General features: G+C 51.0%; 1 protein-coding gene across 3 annotated transcripts in view; it reads left to right on the top strand.

Moving 5' to 3' along the window:
• The window catches only part of LOC103214812 (uncharacterized), a 682137-nt gene that overhangs the window by 58232 nt on the left and 603101 nt on the right, over nt 1–20804 (top strand). The gene's annotated exons all lie outside the window — the stretch shown is intronic.

Raw genomic sequence — 20804 nt, forward strand, 5'->3', positions numbered from 1 at the left:
TCCCAAGTAGCTGGGATTATAGGCACACGCCACTATGCCCGGCTAATTTTTGTATTTTTTTTTTTTTTTTAGTAGAGACAGGGTTTTACCATATTGGTCAGGCTGGTCTTAAACTCCTGACCTCATGATCCGCCCGCCTCGGCCTCCCAAAGTGCTGGGATTACAGACGTGAGCCACTGCACCTAGCCAGTTTGTGGTTTCTTTACAGGTAAGAGATTAGCAGGGGATCCCAGAGCTTGGTCTTTTGGGGACCCAGCTGCCTCTGGGCCAGTGCTGGTGTTGTTAAGGAGGGCACTGATGCTCAGAGCAAGGGCAGCTTCCCACAGCTGCACGGCCAGTCAGATGTCCAGCGAGGTCCAAGGCCCAGCTCTGCAGACGCTCACCTCTTAAAGAGGCCAGAAACCAGGGTACCTCCTTCCAGGCTCGTCCTGACCACTAGCCCACACCTGGTTATGGCAGGCGTCCCCACCAGGAGACTAGAACTGGCTTCTTATTCTGATCCCAGTTCTGCCATTTGAGCCTCAGTTTCTTCCTCCTTTAAGTGGGGAAGACAGTGGCAGGGCCAGTCGTGAGCAGATTGGGGCTGGAACAGGTTGGCCGCCTTCATTCTATGCCACCTGAAAGGCAGGATTCCTGCTCCAGGGGGTTGGCGAAGCCACGTTGCACACTGAGGGGTGTCGCCTGCGACTTGGGCTCTGCTTTGGTGACGTTCGGGAATCCGTGGAGATGTTGCCTCTGCCCTTGCAGCCAGTGTGCCTCCTGCCTGTCACAGCGTGTGGCCAGTGGTGTAGTGCGGCCGGTGACGTAGTGCGGCCGGTGGCGTAGCATCCGTTTATGTAACACCCACTCGTGCTGGCCCCAGCGCAAAGCACAGGCCACCTGTCTGTCTCAGTACTTGAGACAAATAACAGTGGAGCAATGGGGGATAATCTCATTTTTACAACCATGGAAGCAGCGTTCAGAGAGAGGAAGCAACTTGCCCAAGGTCAGGACAGGGCCTGGTGGACTGACCACAACCCCGTGGCGTGAGCCTTGAACCATGGCTCCTGGCCAAGAGCCTGCGTCCACCTGTTTGACTCCAGCTGGAACACCCAGATTTGACTCTCCTGCTCTTTTCTTCAGTCCCCTTTTAACAGTTTAGGAGAAGTTTAATTTCACATCTTTGGTGAGAAAATATACACATCTCTTCACACATGTGTCTAATCCCCTGCCCTTCACTCACTCCAAAGCACATTTTCTTGTTCTTTCATCGAAGATCACATATAAAATAATAAATATACTGCTCTTAAGAGTATGTGAACTCTAAGTATGTCAGCTGAAGTATTTGAAAAATGAGTTTTGTATTTTTATGGTTTGAATGAAAAAAGTGGCTGAAACAAAAGCTCTACTAAATTTTACAGAACTGGAGGTTTGGATCTGCAAATTCATTCTCTCGATACCTATGGGGTCTGGGAAAATCCCCGTTCGTGGCACTTCCTTCAGGATGAAGTAAGTGGGATTTCTTCCTGGGTCACTCCTAGGCTTCCAGATGGCACCCAAAGAGCCGTTCCCAGCAGGGGCCCTCAGCTTCCACTCCATCCACACGGGTCCAGAGTCAGCCGCTCTCCTGAGCACCTGTTGTACTTGTAATGCACCATCCCTGGGGGGATTGAAAAGTGAGTCCCTGCAGTCATCTTCTGGGTTCTGTGGCTCAGATGAGGTGTCCTCTGAGAATGATGGCAGAAGCTTGTCATCACCTCCCTCACTGTCCCCAAACCGCGTCGCTTCCGGTCTACCCAGAGAAGCCTTGTGCAGACGCCAGTCAGTGTTGGATGTCATGGTTTGTCTGGAAGTCGGTGAAGCCCCCCAGTATCTGTGCTGACTGCGGCAGAGGACGCGTGTGCCTGCTGGGGTGCACTGGCCAATCGCTTCCCTCCCCCTCACACCAAATCACAGTGAGGAGTTCAGAGGGGAGTGTGGGGTGCACACGAATCAGTACCGTGTGTACACGGACCAGGTCCTGGCCTGTCTCTGCATCTGTAGATCCACGTACGTACCAGATCCGTGTCTACGTATTTATGTATCACTGCATGTTCCAGACCCTGTCTGTACATGGGTACGATATCCCTGTGGTGCTGGAAGCCTCTGGCAGCAGAGTCTACTCCTCAAATGCCACCTGGTGTGCCCAGTGCACCGGTCATTCTTGCTCTGCTCCCTGGAGACTCCATTCCTCCAATCACAGGCATTTGGCCCGGGGGGCAGGGCTGGCACAGCATGAGGTGAGGGAGGTGCCTGGTGTGCACAGGGACTGTGCAAGCACGGCGGCAGCCCTTGTGGGCCCCGAGCACAGGCATGCCCTTGCGCTTTGCTCTCCGGGTGCCTTCGTTTCCTCATCCCAGTCTACGTGATTCTCAGGTGAGTCTAGCTTACAGCAAAGAGATCACTGTTCATTGTTAAATGTTAAACTGTGGTCACTAAATGCTACTGCACAGGTGGTATCTAAAGACTGATATCTAAAAACATCTGATTTTCAAAAGCCAGAGTTTGAGAGAGAAAAGATTTGGAAAGAATTATATGGACATAGCTTCGCCTGCGGAAGGTCAGAGCCTGAGGGTTCAGGATGGAATCGCACCCTGACTACAGCTTAGGGAATCCTTGGGTGACTCTCTGGCTCCACCAGAGATCAAAGAGGGCCCGGAAGGAGAAAAGTGGCAGGAGGGGATTGGCCGGAGCCCAAGTGTAGTGGGCCCATGGAGACCCTGGGTAAGGGCTCAGGGCTGCAGAGAAGTTTCCAGTCTTGGCCTGAGCCTAGGCATAGTGAGCCCATGGAGACCCTGGGTAAGGGCTCAGGGCTGCAGAGAAGTTTCCAGTCTTGGCCTGAGCCTAGGCATAGTGAGCCCATGGAGGCCTGGGAGAGGGCTCAGGGATGCAGAGAAGGGTCTGTTCCCCTGGGGTGGGTGCAGCCTCACTGAGAAGCCCACAGTGGCCCAGCCCTGGAGGGGCAGTGAAGGATGGTGACCAAAGAAGGTCCCAGGGCAGCTGCTGACCTGCCTTGACACACAGGATTCTGGAGCCCCAGGGGATTGTGGAAGAGCTGCATGGGCCACAGGACCAAGTATTCCGAGATAGGCTAAAGGGCATAGGCACCGACCACCCGCCTCAGGCAGGGATGGGATGAGGGCTGTCAGCAAGGGTGAGGGGCATCCTGGGGCAAAGGAAGACCCAGACTAGCTCAGGACTGGCTGTAGACAACTGGAAGGGCAACATGGAATATTCTGAAGCCTGGATAGCCTCCTGGGAGAAGGAGATAAGTTCCAGCGACCACCTTGAAGTCTGGAGAGGACCAAGGGACCTTTGATGGGTGAGATGAAGTTTTGTGCTATTTGTGCAAATGTAGGTCAGTGGGATATGTGACTTTTCAGTTATGGAGAAAGAAAATCAGTGCATCCTACAGATTTCAGATACTGCAGCTCTGATACTTGTGTTGTACCTGCTACACTTGCAAGGAGGTTGGAGAATAATTTTCCATCTGCTCCTGTGTGACTCCCTGTTGGGAATTGGAAGGGAGCCATTCCTAGGGCTGTTGGCTTTGTGGGTTCCCACTGTCCCACTCCAACATTAGGTCTTGCAGGAGCTGGGATGCAGACCCTGGTCTAAGGCTCATCCAGGAGACCTGTGACGTTGCATTTATTTTCTAGCGATCCTCCCTGCAGAGAATGAGCTCCTGAAAGGTGGCCCATGGCATCCTGGGAAGAGACTGTTGGGTAGGGAAGGTCCCGGGTTGGAGATGAGGCTTGGGGTGTGCAGGAAGGAGGTCTGGCTGGTCCAGACCAGCATCTAGTCAGGAAGCAGGGCCAGAGACAGGCAGGTGCTTTTACCAAGAGCAATTTGCATGGAGATGCCTTTTCTGCCCCGAGAGTGCAGGTGCCGATGCCTGTGTTCATGCTGTGTATATGGGGGTGCAGACTTGGCACAGCCCCGCATAGTCGCTGGTAAGGGCAGCGGCGGACATGGAAGAGGCCAAACTGCCCTTTGTCTGCAGACTGGGCAGACCCAAGGGACATGGGGAGAATCAGGCAGGACTCACTGCTGCAGGGCTTCCAGTCACTTTGGGAACCCAGAGAAGCCTCCAGTGCTGAGCCCACTGCAGGCCACATGCGGGCAGGGCAGGGACTGAGAGCAGGTGCTTTCCACCAGGCCCTCTGCCTGCTGCAGTGAGGCAGGGCCAGGCAGGCATGGAGCGGAGGCCAGGGGGCTGTGCCAACCTGGAAAAAGTACCCATGTAGAAACTACGTGAAGAACATGATTACCCACAGCACCAGCCATGCACAGCTGTTCACAATGGGCCCATTTTCTGGGGGTGTCTATGTGGGTGTGAAGGGCTGTGTTCAGACTGCATACTTTTTGTATTGTCCCATTTGTCAATGAAAGTATGTCTTCCATTTTGGACTGGAAATCCAACTTTTTTTTTTTTTTTTTTTTTTTTTTTTGAGGCAGAGTCTTGCTCTGTTGCCCCGGCTGGAGTGCAGTGGCGCAGTCTCGGCTCACTGCAACCTCCACCTCCCAGGTTCAAGTAATTCATTGTCCTACCTCGGCCTCCAGAATAGCTGGGGTTACAGGCGCTCACCAACACGCCTGGCTAATTTTTTTGTACTTTTAGTAGAGACGGGGCTTCACAATGTTGGCCAAGCTGGTCTTAAACTCGTGACCTCAAGTGACCCATCTGCCTAGGCCTCCCAAAGTGCTGGGATTACAGGCGTGAGCCACTGCGCCAGGCCTAGAAGTCCAACTTCTTACCCTTTTGTCCAGCCAAGACCTAGTCTTTTTTAGGGGGAGATTCTAATTGGTGGGTGTAGATTTGCACTTAGTACTGAGGCCTGGTCATGTTTTTAAAGTGTTTCATTGATAAACTACAGGTACATGAAAATTCCTTATAATTACACCAGTGTTTGCATCTTAATGTTACCGTGGGGGAAACAAGGCTCTATCCATTCACGCTTGGACAACAAGGTCGCCTGTGCTTGTTCCTCGCAACTTTGATGTGGGGCTGGTGGGAGACCCCCTGCTGGGGCCAATTCAAGGAGTGTCGAGGCCCCTGTCCGCCAGAGGGAAGCTGCAGCCCCAGTGAGGGGATCAGGAAACCCCGAGTGCTCAGGAGCAAGACTCCAGGGAGTCACTGTCCCAGGCTGGGGAGTTTTCTAAAGGCGTTCGTTGTTGTGGATGGAAGCGGCATTGCTGCCAGACCGGGAGGCAGATGCCAGGGGGATACAAACGGGTTCTGGCTTCACCCACTTTCTTGGCCCCCCCCACTAGGGAAGCAGGAGCCGTGAGTGCCCTGGAGCCCAGCATTTCTTCTCTTGGCTTCCTTTTTATCCTAGAGCTCATGGTTTCTGATGGAGGCTGATTAAATCCCTGCATCTGATATTTCTAAAGAGTGAAGTTTCTCGTCTTGCCACCAGATGTCAGTAAAATCCCTCTTAAAATAAATGTGCTGCTGGGCAGGTGGATCCAGAGAAGGAGTCCTGTCTAGGATAAGGCTGTGGTCCTGTGTGCTGATATGGGGCTGCTCTGGCCCCTCAACTCCTTGGGGAGGCCTGACTCTGAAAGCTCCACCGCCTTGCCTGGCTTGCAATCCCAGCCCTGCTGGCACCCTCGCTTGTGCAGGAGCCCACTGCAGTGCAGGCGTGGGATGCAGAGCTGCTGCTGAGGGACTGGGGAGGGGCCCCATGCTGGTGCCTCAGCACTCAGCTTCCTCTGCTTCCGGGAACACCTCGGGCTCCATCTGTGCAGGATTTGTTGCAGGCACAGGGGAGGGTTTACAGGGCTTTGTTCAGCGTGGTTCTGTCTGAGGGCGATGACATTTTTATTTATTTATTTTGACACAGAGTCTCGCTCTGTCACACAGGCTAGGATGCGGTGGTGCGATCTCAGCTCACTGCAACCTCCGCCTCCTGGGTTCAAGTGATTCTCCTGCCTCAGCCTGCTGAGTAGCTGGGATTACAGACACGCACCACCATGCCCAGCTAATTTTTGTATTTTTAGTAGAGTCGGGGTTTCACCATGTTGGTCAGGCTGGTCTCGAACTCCTGACCTTGTGATCTGCCCTCAGCATCTCAAAGTGCTGGGACTACAGGTGTGAGCCACTGCGCCCGGCCAACATCTCCCTGAAATAAGAAAACTAGCTGCGTAATTCGAAGGCCAGATCAAACCCTAAAATAGTCCTGGAACAAGAGGGTTATTTTAGGGATCCTATAACCACACCAAAAAATTTCAAATGCTCCTTCCTCCTGCCTCTTGCTTTACTATTTCAAGTTTTCAGACTGCTTTTTTGTTATTCTGTTATTTTTGGGGAAAGAAAATCTTTGTACCTCTGCTATTTTTTCTAAAGTTACATTAAAACCCAGATGGATGCTTTCTTTTCCGGTGGAGATAGGAACTAGCAAGGGTGGCTACAGACCCACAGGCCGGGGCGCCGTGTCCCCATGTCCCCGTGCGTGTCCCTTACCCTGCACAGGCAGCAGCATGTGAGGCTCAGGGAGATGCTGGGGGTGCCCTGGGCGGGCAGGGTGACCCACAAGTGCCAAGCTTGGAGCTTCTGAGGTCGGGTGCTCCCATCAGGAGACCAGACCCCTGTCTGTGAAACAGCAGCAAAACCTCGTCACAGGGGCTGACATCCGAGAAGCCTCCTAGGAGGCCTCCTAACCCCCTTCGAAGGCCAGGAGCACCTCCGCTTCTCTCCTTCCAAACCAACAGGCTGGTGTGGGCCAAGCGTGCACCATGAGAAAAGGAGGGGACTGACTTGGGTTTGGGAAAGAAATTACTCAGACGCATCCCTTTTAGAGGATTTGCACAAAACGATGTAATAACACGTCAGCAGGGGCGGTCCGTGCTTGTCATCAGAAGAGAAGACAATGACGGTGGTGGCCATTCCGCGTGGTGTCCGTCCTGCTGCCCTGTCCGGCGGGGCAGCATCCTCCTCCCATCCTGTGGGCGCCTTTCTGGTATTTTGTGCCACCTTCCTCTGGCTCTCCATTCCTTCCTCGGCCTTTTGCAGCGGGTTTTTGAGACTCAACCAGGAGAAAGCATTCTCTGAAAGTACCTTTGGATCAGAATGGGACTGCCAGGGACAGAAGCCCAGACGGCAGGAAGTGGATGTAGGAAAGTCTTCTGGGGGGGCTCCCCCGGGATGAGGTTCACAGGGACTGTGTGAACTGCACCCTGGGGAGAAGGGAACTGGCTTCACCCACAGACAGCCCCCGTTGCCCAGCTGCCGGGGAAGACGCGCACGTGGTGAGGGTGGGTGCTGGCTAGCTAGGTGGGGATGAGTGATAGCGTCTGTAAACACAGTCACAGGAGAGGGCTGGCTTGGCTCATTGTAAGGCAGATCTGGAGGCCCTTCCCAGCTGAGCAAACACCCACTGGGGACATTGCTGGCACTGAAACCCCAGGAGGAACCAGAGTAAACATGATGGCCAGTTATTAAAATATGAAGTCACATCATCATCTAGGATTACGCTTCAGCATCCTCAAGTGGTGTCTGGAAATAGAGATGGTGACTGTTGGTAGCAACATTCTCAGGTTGCTTCTGAAGCTTTGTCTGCACGGAGTTTCAGGTGCAGGCTTGGAAACAAGTTAGAATCTGTCCTGGTGGGCGTGAGTAGCTGTGGGTTCTATTTTATGAACACTTTCCAGTGCAGTCCTTTTATACCAGCCCAAAGCAATTACAGCTAAGAGAGAAACTTTCCAAAGGACCTCTCCCAGGATGTCAGTTTCCTCGTGTCATAATTAAATCTTTCAAAGGACCTCTCCCAGGATGTCAGTTTCCTCGTGTCATAATTAAATCTTTGCACATTTCAAACCTCGACTTTCAGTGGCCAGATCAGCTCGATTTGAATGTTTCCATGAAGAACTATTTTACATTTTTTCTTTTGTTTAGATGTGTGGAAATTTGAGTTCTGTAAAATGCTTATTATAAACCAGGACTTCTTTTCTAAAAACTTGGAACACCCTTTCCAAAATCTCATGCAGTTAGTCTCTTTTTTTGTTTTTGTTTTTTGTTTTTTTTTTTCCTTTGAGTTGGAGTCCTGCTCTTGTCACCCAGGCTGAAGTGCAATGATGCCATCTCCACTCACTGCAACCTTTCGCCTACCGGGTTCAAGCAGTTCTCCTGCCTCAGCCTCCCAAGTAGCTGGGATTACAGGTGCCCGCCACCACGCCCAGCTAATTTTTATATTTTTAGTAGAGACGGGGTTTCGCCATGTTGGCCAGGCTGGTCTTGAACTCCTGACCTCAGGCGATCCACCTGCCTCAGTCTTTCAAAGTGCTGGGATTACGGGTGTGAGCCACTGCGCCCGGCCGCATTAGTTATTCTTTTTGTGTCAATCAAATGTTATAGAAAATTTACAGGATTTTAAACAATCAGAAATCTGTAGTGCTTTGTGTTTCCTGTGGCGCTGGGGCTGGGAGCACATCACTTGTTCTTAGGTTGCAACAGTGACTCCTACCTTGGCCAGCGAGGGGTGGTGACGCCAGTGCTGGAAGCCAGCTCTCAGCTTGGATTCCCCAGAACCGTGCCCATAAGAAGCCACATCCAAATGTCACGACTTGCCACAGACTCACCTTCCTGTTACCCATGGCAGGGCGTTGCAGGAGAATTAAATGAGATGCTCCGAGAGCTGTGCCTACTAAGATCCCCTTGAAATTGGGTAATAAATCTTAACAATTAATTAGTAATGGATTGGCATTAGGAAATCATAAGATTTAGGATCTAGACTCAGACCCTTGGGTTATCACTGCCCAATAGGTAATGGGAGTGAGGAGGTCATTTCAGATGGGGTAGCACCTGAACCCTTATGTCCTTGTTAGGGAAAAGACGGTAACCATTCAATGCATATTGAGGGCCAGAAGTGGAGCGTAGACTTCCTAAACAAAGGCCAGCATAGCCTTCATCCACCACACTGCTCACCAGCACGCTGGCCTTTCCCTGTGGAGACACCATCCTGGAGCCTGGGCCAGGCTGCACAAGTTTGCACCTGTCGCAGACCTTCTCTAAGCCTGTAAGAGGGACACATGCCCCCACCATCATGAGAGTTGGGTCGGGGCAGTGTGCGGGCCTTGCGGGGAGGAGCTGGCTGAGCAGGTGTGAGCCCGCAGTTCCTGCGGCCACGCTCAGCCACTATGCACCCCGCTCGGTGCAGGGGGTGTGTGACTCAGCAGGAGTGCACTGCTTTGGGACTTTATTTTCAGAAGAAGCTTCCAGGGAGGAAGCCCAGAGTAGTGAGTGAAGGAGCTGAAGAAAGGTGGGTTTGGTGAGTACTACGGAAAGGATAAAAGGGGGCTGGAGATGCCCGTAGGTCTGTTATTCAGGGAGCATTAGGAGGTGGATTGTTTCTGCAGAAGTGCGGGGAAGATGATGAGCACCTGAGGCCCCTGGAGCTGGGGAGAGGAAGGGACCAGAGTCTCCCTTGTACCCCAGAAGGAACCAGCCCACCTGGATGTTGGCCTTCTGCATCCAGAACTGGGAGGGAACACATGTCTGTTGCTGGGAGCCACCTGGCCTGTGGCCTTTGTGACGGCAGCCTCAGGAGACTAAGAGGAGGCCCTGCTCTGCTCTGGGCACAGCTGCCGGGGTCCTCCTTCCTCTCCAAGCCCTGACAGGAGTGGCCAGGGAAAGGCTTGGGGTGTGGTCTCCGGGAGAAGCTCCCGGGTGTGCATAGGACTTGCTCAGCTCTGGGCTTTCTGCGTCTCTTCAGGAAGCTTTCTTAGGTTGTATGCAATGTGCCCAGCACATAGTAGGTCTCCACATGAAGAATGTCACAGTACTGGGCCACCTGTAGGCCATAGGTCACTGATGAAGAAACTCCTGAGTTATTTTATGTTCTCTCTTCTCCATATAAGTGTATTGCACACGTGGCCTGGCCACACGCATGTGCTCCTGGCCATGTGCATGTGCTCCTGGCCATGCGGGTCAAGTGGTCACCACATTAGACAGTGCAGCCCTACCCAGTGCAAAGCCAAACCCAACTGCTAAGGGCTCAATGACTTCACAGGTGTTCGCAATCCATGGAGTCTCGGGACAATTAAATATTCAGCGTCTGACCCCACGGGCATGCTTCTCATGTGGACCGTTAGATACATTTCCCATGAACGCTTCTGTGGAAGGCACAGAGAAGCCATAAACCCACCTCCTGCTCTAGGAGCTTAGGATCAAGTGACAAAGGTCATGCGTCTATAGATGTTTGAAGCTACAAGGGTTGAAGGAAGGAAGGGAATACTTCTGTGGAGAAATCTGGGAGTGGGAAGTAGAAGAGGCTTGGGGTGCGGTGGAGGAGGACGGGTAGTCTTGTTGAAGCTGTCGGTGTGGGGAGGGCTGGCCAGCACCTGACCGCAGTGCTCCTTGTTCAGCTGCTGAGAGTAGAAGGCCTGTGGGGTCCGTGCCCGGCATAAGAGGCCTTGCGCACGATGGTTGCCCAGATTTGGGCGAGGGAATTGTTTGGGAGATACTCTGTGTTTCATCCAGACATGAGACCAGGAGCAGTGGTGATCAAAAGCTGCCCTCCAACTCCCGGTGCTCAGGAGCTGGTGCCTGGAGTGTGGAGCTCACCCAGGAGACGTCTGCCAAGTGCATGAGCTTCACGTGACACCTGCTGTGTGGAAATGGACGCAGAGGCACCAGCCAGGCTGCAGACACGTCTTCCTTGCCTCCAGCAGCTCAGCAGAAGCTCCTGCTCTTTCTGCTCATGGCCAACTTCCCACGCAAGCAGACCTGAGGATCTGCTCACCCGGCTCCCCAGGGCGTTGCTTTGGTCGGTGATCTTTCTGCCTCCCTCACCCACCACAGCATATCTCTGCTTCTATAGTTGTTGTTACTTTGAAACTGCTCTGCCTGGCCCTGGCTGGGGTCTGTCTGCTGGCCTGAGAAGGGCTTTGTCTCAGGGGAGGCATCCAGCTGTTCCCAAGCGGGCGGTACCCGGCTGGCTGGAGAGCTATTCATGGCCGCAGGGTGCACAGGGCTGCTCGCGACGAGCAGGGCTAATGGGGTGCTTTTCCCTGAACTATTATCCCATCAGATTGCCACCTGCCTTGTTACTAGGCTGTGGGCTATTTACATGGTCAGCTGATAAGTAATAGGTAAGCATGTTAATTGAAATCTTGGGTTAAAAAGCCTGATGTTTCAAAGATCCCAGTGTTGGGGGATGGAGCATGTGTATTGCCATTAGGCATTTGTTTTCTGTGTTGGGGTCCGATGGGGACAGAGATAGTGGCATGTTCATGGGGCTTCCACTTCAGAATACAAATCCCACTGACAAAGGAGAAGGCAGGGGCTGACCTCGTCGGGGAGCGTGTGCGGGAGCGGGCACGTGTGTTATGTTTGTGGGTAACAACATCCTGGCAAAGACACCATGCAACAAGATGCCCACAAGCCCGCTGTCCCAGCTCAGTGTCACTGAATTTGTTCTTTAAATGTTTTTGAAGACCTACAATGTGCTTGTGTAAACTTACCTGCTTAGTAATTGTGTTAAAGGTCATTTCTTTTTGTAAATCAAATTATAATTTAAGTTAGCATTGGGAATTTATTATTTGTAAGAGGAACCAGTAATAATTCTTTTTGTATGATAAATACTTATCTCCTAATTTATCTGATTTCAAAGTTTGGGTTTTTAGCAGGTTGAGTATTTCAATGTCAACTTCTCCTCAAGTGCCACGGACATTCTGCCAAAAGGCAATTGTTCTTTTCAGAATCCAAACGTACGTATGTACAATGCAAGAAGTTTAAGAATGAGTGAACACTAGAGTTGGGAAGCAGAGGCTTTCATGGAAACAGAACTCATCCTCATGGCTCGTGGCATTCCAATCACAAGTTAAACTATTTGAAATGATGGCTTAATAGGCACTACTCGAAGTGTGGGGGAGATAATGAGTATAAAGTGCTCAACTTCTGCATCGCCTGACTTGTTGGTGTTGAAGTTAGTAAATGCACTGTCACAGGAAAATGGATTTTTGAATTTAATTTTCATTCTTTCCACTATTCCTATGCCCAACAGGTAGGGAAGAGACAGCATTCTTGAGAGTCATGTTTTAAAGTCATCGGGGTGGGCTCCAAATTAACGTGTCCTGCTGCCTATGGTGAGTGGCAAGGGACGGGGAGCTAAACACAGCCTGGATGGAGACGGAGCAGAGCCTGCTGGCACTTGCAGGGGGAGTCAGGTGCGGGAAGGGAGGCTTATCACAGACCATGAGGAGCGTCTCAGAAGATACGCGATGGTCATGTGATCACCCGGCTTGAGTTAGCTGGGGGTCTATGCTGGGAGCAGACAGCATGAGGGGACACCCAGCCTGAGATGCTCCCTCTGCACCCCTTCAAGGTTGGGCTGGGGCACCAAGGACACCCCAGGTTTACACTGGGCCACCTGAGTTTACAGGATGAGTCCTGTTAGCGCAGAGAGTGGCCCTTGATCTTATTTGATCTACCAAGTTTTGCTAATTATAAAAGTATATGTTTGTGTGTTCCCGGGGTGTGACTTGCCTCATCCCAGTCCCGAGTGCCTTTTTCAGGAGCTGCTGAAGAGCTCTCCTCGTAGTGCCCCTGCTTCTGTCCAGCGTTTTCTGCGAGGTCACTGAGAACAGTGTCTCTGCTGTAGCTCTGCCCAGACCTGTGCCTGGCTTGCTTCGCCGGGGCCAAGTCAAACTTTGAGGTCTCCCAGGGAGACCCAGGTCAGTCTCGGCCTCCAGAAGCTACTGGCCACAGCTGGGCTGTGAGTCGTGAGCATCCGGCCTGGCTTCCTCCTGCCCCCAGCACCATCCCTCCTCCCAGTCCAGCTCCCAGCCCGCTTCTGCTAGGAAGCCCGGTTTCTTAACACACCACTCGCAATAGCTCATGCCCTCTCTCTGCCACATCCCCATGGGGCAAGTGCCCTCAGCCCTGCCACTTAACTTCCTAAAGCTCAGTTTCCTCATCAGTAAGAGAGAGCACTGCTGGCTGTCAGGGAATTCTTGCGGGAATGAAGTGAAAGTGAAACTTATTTTTGTAAATAAAAACTTCAGTTACCAGCTGGAGTTTACAGAGCGCCTTGTGCGCCCCAGGCATGACTCTTGGTGTTGGAGATCTGCTGTGAACTAACGAAGTGAACTCAGGAAGGTTACCCTGGAAACTGCACACACGCCCTCCCCAATGGGATTCACATCCCATTGCTGCATCCACCCCACTGGGCCTAAACTGGGGGACCGGGACGCCCCACAACTGCCTGGGTGAAACTCAGAGGCACCTTGCATTTTCAGAAGGCCACTTTACTAAAAGTGACATCTCCAGGAGCTGTTCTATGTGAACCCTGCCTTTTACTGCATCTCTTTTAACTAGAGGCACATCCTGCAAGAGCCTAGGATGGCATCCTTGTGGCGATGTTTGTGGCAGTCCATGTTTTGATCCTGCATGAGCATGTGCTCAGTGAGAGCAAAGCCCAGTCATCCCTGGGTCCACTTTTGGAATATAGTGTGGTGCTTAATAAGAAGGATCGTTGTACAAGAGCATGGGGGTGTTGCAGATACACAGAATAAGGATCATTGTACAAGAGCATGGCGGTGTTGCACATACACAGAATAAGGATTGTTGTACAAGAGCATGGTGGTGTTGCACATACACAGAATAAGGATCATTGTACAAGAGCATGGCGGTGTTGCAGATACACAGAATAAGGATCGTTGTACAAGAGCATGGTGGTGTTGCACATACACAGAATAAGGATTGTTGTACAAGAGCATGGCGGTGTTGCACATACACAGAATAAGAAGGATCGTTGTATGAGAGCATGGCGGTGTTGCAGATACACAGAATAAGATTGTTGTACAAGAGCATGGTGGTGTTGCACATACACAGAATAAGGATTGTTGTACAAGAGCATGGCGGTGTTGCACATACACAGAATAAGAAGGATCGTTGTACGAGAGCATGGCGGTGTTGCAGATACACAGAATAAGGATCGTTGTACAAGAGCATGGTGGTGTTGCACATACACAGAATAAGGATTGTTGTACAAGAGCATGGCGGTGTTGCACATACACAGAATAAGAAGGATCGTTGTATGAGAGCATGGCGGTGTTGCAGATACACAGAATAAGATTGTTGTACAAGAGCATGGTGGTGTTGCACATACACAGAATAAGGATTGTTGTACAAGAGCATGGCGGTGTTGCAGATACACAGAATAAGAAGGATCGTTGTACGAGAGCATGGCGGTGTTGCAGATACACAGAATAAGAAGGATCGTTGTACGAGAGCGTGGCGGTGTTGCAGATACACAGAATAAGAAGGATCGTTGTACGAGAGCGTGGCAGTGTTGCAGGTACACAGAATAAGAAGGATTGTTGTACAAGTGCATGGTGGTGTTGCAGATACACAGAATAGGAATTACAAGTATAAATTAGGAAGTTAGAGACAACTGATTCTGACTGCAATTTGCCTGTTTAAATTTTGTGGCATGTCTGGTTTTCAGTCTTCTTGTACAATAGAGCAATTTGCAAGCAGGGCTGTGTAGGGTTTGCTCACTGCTTTTTCCTTTTCCTTTCTTCCCTCCCTCTCTTTCCTACTAAGTTCTTGCTATAGGAGGAAACAGAACTTTTTAAAAACTTCTTGGATTGTGTGTGCCTAACTCTTCAACCTTTGCATTAATATACATTTTTCTTTATATTTAATTTTGGTGACAGCCAAATTACATGCCCTTAATTGAATTAACACAAATTAGAGCTGAAAGCAGTTGAGGAATGAAAATTTGGGATGTTTCTTGAAAGCTTTCTTATTGCTGAGGCATGTGAAAAAAATCTCTGTTCCTCAGGAAAGACACCAATTAAAGACACATTAGAGTTAATACTGGCAGTGTCTTCCCGAAACGGGAGTGATTCATCACTGCTTCTGAACCTATTATTTAAAAACTCAAATGTCATGCATTGAAAACCAGGACTGGCTTCAGGGATGCGCCTGGGTCTGGAGGGACTCCTCGCTCCTGGTGGCTGCTCTCACACCCGCTCAGGAACCTGGAGGCACTGGAGCTGACCCTTACTTGAGGATGGAGGGGCTTGATGTGCCAACATGCTTTAGAAAATGGTGCAGGAACAAAAGAGCAGAGACACATTTTAGAAACTCCAGGAACCTCAGGTTGAACTGAGCCTTAAAGGCCATCAGACTCAGACTCTCCTGCTGCCAGCCGCTTCCTGAGGTGGTGGTTCTTGTTAGCACCTCTGTGATGGTCCATTCCCTCCACCTCCTGAGAGCTCCCACCGTCTTTCAACTGCAAAATCTGTTAAGTGAGTCATTCCTTAGATGAAGCAGGGCTCCATCGCCCTGTAGTCCCCTGACTGCTGGTCTTGGCCCTAGCTCAGAAACAGAAACATTGGATCCTGACTTGATAATAGCATGTCTTCAGGCATTTGAAGGCAGCTACCCAGTCCATTTCAAGCCTTCTTCAGAGTAAAACCCCTCAGCTCCTCCAGCTTTCTCTCCTGGGCTGTGCATTGTTGTCCCTTCACATCTTCTTATGTAAGGAGACAGCCTCTTCTTGAAGGCACTGGTCTGCAAGTGGGGTCCCCAGGCGGCAGCAGCAGCAGCATGTGGGCTGGGCACAGCTGTCCATGTTCTAACACGCTTCCCAGGTGTTCGAATGCAAGCTGAAGCTCAGTGGCCATTGCTCTAGCTTTCTAACTGTTCCTGTGCAAAGATGTGACAAGGATGCAGAAATACAGCTTCCTCCCCAGGGCAGGGACTCGGGAAGGCTCCCGCCTGGCCTGCAGCAGCCCCTTTCCTCACTCGGCATGTGAAGTGGTTCTCGCTCGCTCTCTGCACAACCTGTGGGGGGGAACCCTCCCTGGATATGCTGAGGTCAACTCCACGGCTGGGTTTTGGTGGACTTCCAGAGCCCATGCGTTTCTGTTGACAGCTGGTTGCTACCAGGTGTGGACCAGGGCCCTGAGCTTGTTTTCCTATAGCATAGGGGGTGCCTGTTCTGTGCTTAGTCGTCCCCCAACCCCACTGGTCCTCAGCTTCCCCAGGGGTACCTGGGCCCTTCCCCAAGCAGCTGCCCTGGAAAGAGATTCACGGTGGGCCATGGGTGACTTGGTTTAAAGGACAAAGGGACTCTGGGTGCATTTCTCCTGCCACACAGGCCATGAGGCAAGAGGAGAAGCACACATGTCTGTCCCTTTACTAAGTGTCAGGAGAAAGGAGGAGACGACTGCCCACTGCTGCACTTGCTGTTCTTTCTGGTGTTTCTGAGTTACCGGGGCAGCCAAAACATCCCTTCTGCGAAACGTGTGTGGCTGGTATCAGCTGGCAGCCAGGACAAACTTTGTGCAGCACAAGGGTGGCATTGGAGACCTCTGTTTTTGCATCTGCCCTTGGTGAGCTGTGAAAGAGCAAGGAGGCCAGTGGGGAGGAGGAGGAGGGCTCAGTGCAGCCTCCTGGCAGCAAGGAGGCCAATGGGGAGGAGGAGGAGGGCTCAGTGCAGCCTCCTGGCAGCAAGGAGGCCAGCAGGGAGGAGGAGGAGGAGGAGGAGGAGGGCTCAGTGCAGCCTCCTGGCAGCAAGCACCTGCCCAAGGGGCTACCGAGGGTGAGCACAGGCCTCACCGTCAGCCCCCAGCTCAGGGGCCTCACCACAGAAGGTCCTGGAAGTGGGCCAGGTACAGCAGTTAGGGCTGAGCAACCAGGGGTGCTCAATGCATCTGTCAAAACAGGAACAAAGTGAAATACCAGGGCTGCTCCCCGCTGGGGAAAACCTGTGTGCCTCCTGTACAGAAGGGCCATTTTTATTGTTAATCTGAGAAAGAATGTTTCACGAGGCTTGCTTCCAGCTACAAAGGGCCACCTGTAGATAGGTATTGGCGATGTCTTCTTAGGTTGGAATTACTGCTCAGCTCCATTGGGAAACTCAATTTTCCTTTTTTTTTTTGGAGGGGGCAAAGATTGAATGGAATCAATGATGTGGTCTTAGCAGAATTGTTGCATTGTGTGGGCCAGTGAGAGCAAAGCTTAGGAAATTTGTAGTGTACACTTGAAATTTGCTAAAAGGATAGCTCTTAATCCCAGCACTTTGGAAGGCCGAGGTGAGAGGAAAACTTGAGATCAGGAGATCAAGACCAGCCTGGCCAACAAGATGAAACCCCATCTCTACTAAAAGTACAAAAATTGGCTGCGCGTGGTGGTGGGGGCCTATAATCCCAGCTACTTGAGAGGCTGAGGCAGGAGAATCGCTTGAACCCAGAAGGCAGAAGTTGCAGTGAGCAGAGATTGCTCCCCCGCACTCCAGCCTGAGCGACAGAGTGAGACTTCATCTCAAAAAAAAAAAAAAAAAAATCTTAAATTCAGTCTTCTCAGCATGGACACAAATAGGATATACATAGAGGTGACAGACATGCTAATTAACTGGAATGTAGTGTTGCTTCATATGGATACGTACATCAAAATAGGTTGTACATCTTAAATATATATGGTTTTTAGATGTCAATGCTGTCTCAATAAAAGTATTTTTTAGAAAGTAAAGTCTGAGCATTTGGGAGGATGGGAATAGAGAACTCTTTCATCCAGACAAGAGCAGGCCAAACACGGACGTGCAACGTGCAGCTTGTAACTGAGGGAACCAGCCAGTTGAACCTGAGGCAGATCAGAGATTTGCAATGTCCCAGCAGGTATGGCAAGGGCTGCCCTGAAGTTCTACTGGTGGAAGTTTGACAGGAAGTCCTCATAAAATTACATATAAATAAAGAATTCTCTAAGTCTATAACAAAAGAAAATAAAATTCCCTTTTTTCTCTTGTTCTCTCAAGGACACACTTGGTATGTCTCCTCCTTCTAGGAATCGAAAAGCACCTTGGCCAGCATGTGGGTTTTCAGCTCTTACCTGACATGCAGGTGCACCACGGCCTGCTGAGCAGTTCACTCACAAGCACGGCGAGAAAACAGGACAGTCCCGCCAAGTGTCATGATGGTGGCTGTCACTCTATTAAACAGGGGCTATGAACACACCTGACAGGTGTCATCCTAAAGACATGCTAGGCTGTGGACTAAGGCGTAAGGCTGGCTCCATTCCATGGATCTGGGTTCAGGCAGTGTTTATTAGAACTAGCTTTCTCTGGTCTGTGGTGTGACTGGCTGGCTTGCCCATGGCACGGTGCTGTGAGGCGACTTTTCTCTCTGGGCCCCCTTCTTGAGTATATCTCTGGTTTCTCCGGGAAAGCCTTCCTCACTGCCCTCTCCCTTCCCTTACACCAGGCTGCATTCATTTCTCCCTTCTCTGTCCCCTGGGAAGGAGCTGGAATGGGGATCACATCCTGCTGAGATACCTGCTCCATCCAGCTTGGGGCTGGGAGTGCCTCAGAAGCTGACAGCAGAAGGCCCCAGCTCAGCCTGGCACCAGGCACACAGCAGACGCCCCAGGCTCTGGGCATGAGAACTATGAGCAGGTGCACATTCCTCTACTCCAGCAAGAGAGTCAGGCCTTGTGAGTGGCTCTTTCAGTTACTCTTTTTGCTTCTCTCATGTTTTCAACTGAAGGATGCCTTTTGCCAAAATTTCCCTCCCTCCCTTCCTCTCTCTCTCTCAGTCTCTCTCCCTCAGTCTGTCTCCTTCCTCCCCTTCCTTTCCCTCCCCTCCCCTCCCCTTCCTTTCCCTCCCCTCCCCTTCCTTTCCCTCCCCTCCCCTCCCCTTCCTTTCCTTCCCCTCCCCTCCCCTTCCCTTCCCTTCCCTTCCTTTCCTTCCCCTCCCCTCCCCTTCCCTTCCCTTCCTCTCTCTCTCTCTCTCTCTCTCTCTCTTTTTTGTTTTGTGACAGAGTTTCACCCTTGCCCAGGCTGGAATGCAATGGTGCCATCTCAGTTCACTGCAACCTCTGCCTCCCAGGTTCAAACGATTCTCCTGCCTCGGCCTCCTGAATAGCTGAGATTACAGGCACCAACCACCATGCCTGGCTACTTTTCTTTTACATTTTTAGTAGAGATGGAGTTTCACTATGTTGGCCAGGCCGGTTTCCAAGTGACCTCAAGTGATTAGCCCACCTCGGCCTTCCAAAGTGCTAGGATTACAGGTGTGAGCCACCACGCCCGGCCCCTTTTGCCAAAGTTTTTATGTCATATAAAACCTAGAGGGTGGACGTGGTCATCGCTCCTGGAATCACAGGGCCGCCATAGCTCTGGGCTTCGGGAAAATAAGCTACTCACGTCTTGCTTGCAAAAGCACGCCTTCGAGTGTCGGAGTGGACTCACCAGAGATGAGCACAAACCTCACTGTGGCAGCTGTGTGGGGATGATTTTTCATTCGCTGGCGGGACTGTCAAAACTCACGGTCCTCAGAGAGTCTTTCCCACTGTCACGGGTGAGATAAACTTCCCCAAATGCTGCCACGGCCAAGCTGCCAACTCCACGTTTGCATCAGTAGTTTAGCTACAAATTAAACACGTTGCCAACACGCTTTATTTTGGTTTGGGAAGGTAAATTGTAGTAATTATATTGGGACACAGGAATGCATACTTAAATTTGAGGAGAAACGCATTGCCAAGGCTCGAATCTGTCACTCAGGGATGACTTGGCGTGCGTGCATCGCACCAAAGAAGCTGTATTTGCAAATGGGTGCTCCCTTTCTCAAGGTGAACATGCTGAAATTAACCAATACTTTTTTGCTAGCAAGTCTTTCCGGAACATCTGAAGGATGATGGGGAGCGTTAAAACCATCATGAAATGTTGGAAACGCCAGAAGTTTCTCCAGGTCTTGCTGGGGAAGCCATTGTGCGTCTCCGAGTCAGAGGCAAAGGAAATGTGTGAATTCAGGCAGTTGTTCCGAGGCTCTGCATTTGCCCCCATAGTCGATACCAGGACAAAGGGGCCCCTGGCTGGGCTTTGTCTAGTCAGAGTTCAATAAAAGTGCTGTAGAAGGAGAGGAAAGGGCAGCTCCTAGTTTCCAGGCCTTGATATATAGGGAGATTTAAAAATCCTCATCAGAACTCTGCGACGCTGTTTCTGTCTCCTTTAAGAGACCAGCAAGGTGATTGGAAAGGCCGGGCCGGGTCCCTTGTCCCGTGCAGCATAAATCTCTAGAGGGTGACGGGCGCACAATGGCCACACTCCCGCGGCATCAGGGTGGCCGTGTCTGAACTATTTATTAACTGAAACGTGAATGGGCAAATGAAGGACCCATTTATATGTTGTGCCGGGAGATGTATTACGGCTGCCTTAAGCATTGATTTCCTTCCTTCGTTGATTCTTGGTTGGGATATATATGCAGAAACTGCAGTCAGGAAGGGTGGTCTTATCAGATCCTAGATATTTCCCCAGACTGTCTGCAGCCATTAACCTTGCATATTATCTGACTTTAGTGATTAGTACAAGGCACATAAAACCATATTGATGGCCAGTCTTGGGTTAGAATGGTGAGCTGAGTTATTAGAGGCTGGATTTTGCTGACTTTGTGATACAAATGATAGTATTATGCTGTTGCCGCGAAATTGCTAATTTGTCATTTCTTTCATGGAGTCGTCAGTGATGTGGTACTAATGAATGAAGCACATAATTGTGGGATGCAGCTTTCCTGAGGCTGTATTGAGAGGCAAAGGGTGTCAAGATGCTCTTTGTCCAACAATTCGCTCCCTTTTCAATGCCGTGCTGGGGTCGTCACAAACAGTTTCTCATGAATGCCAATGCCGTTGCGTGTTGAGTTTCCAATGCCGTTCAACCTGCTTGATTTGTTATTTCCAATGGGCAAACTGGTGGGGTTACATCATTGTCTTCCACACTCAAATTCAGAATCTCTTTCTGCCCTTGGTGGTACGCAACCTGAGAGCTGCACATGCGGTTTTT

Source organism: Chlorocebus sabaeus, chromosome 3 (assembly GCF_047675955.1).
Source record: "Chlorocebus sabaeus isolate Y175 chromosome 3, mChlSab1.0.hap1, whole genome shotgun sequence".
Taxonomy (NCBI): domain Eukaryota; kingdom Metazoa; phylum Chordata; class Mammalia; order Primates; family Cercopithecidae; genus Chlorocebus; species Chlorocebus sabaeus.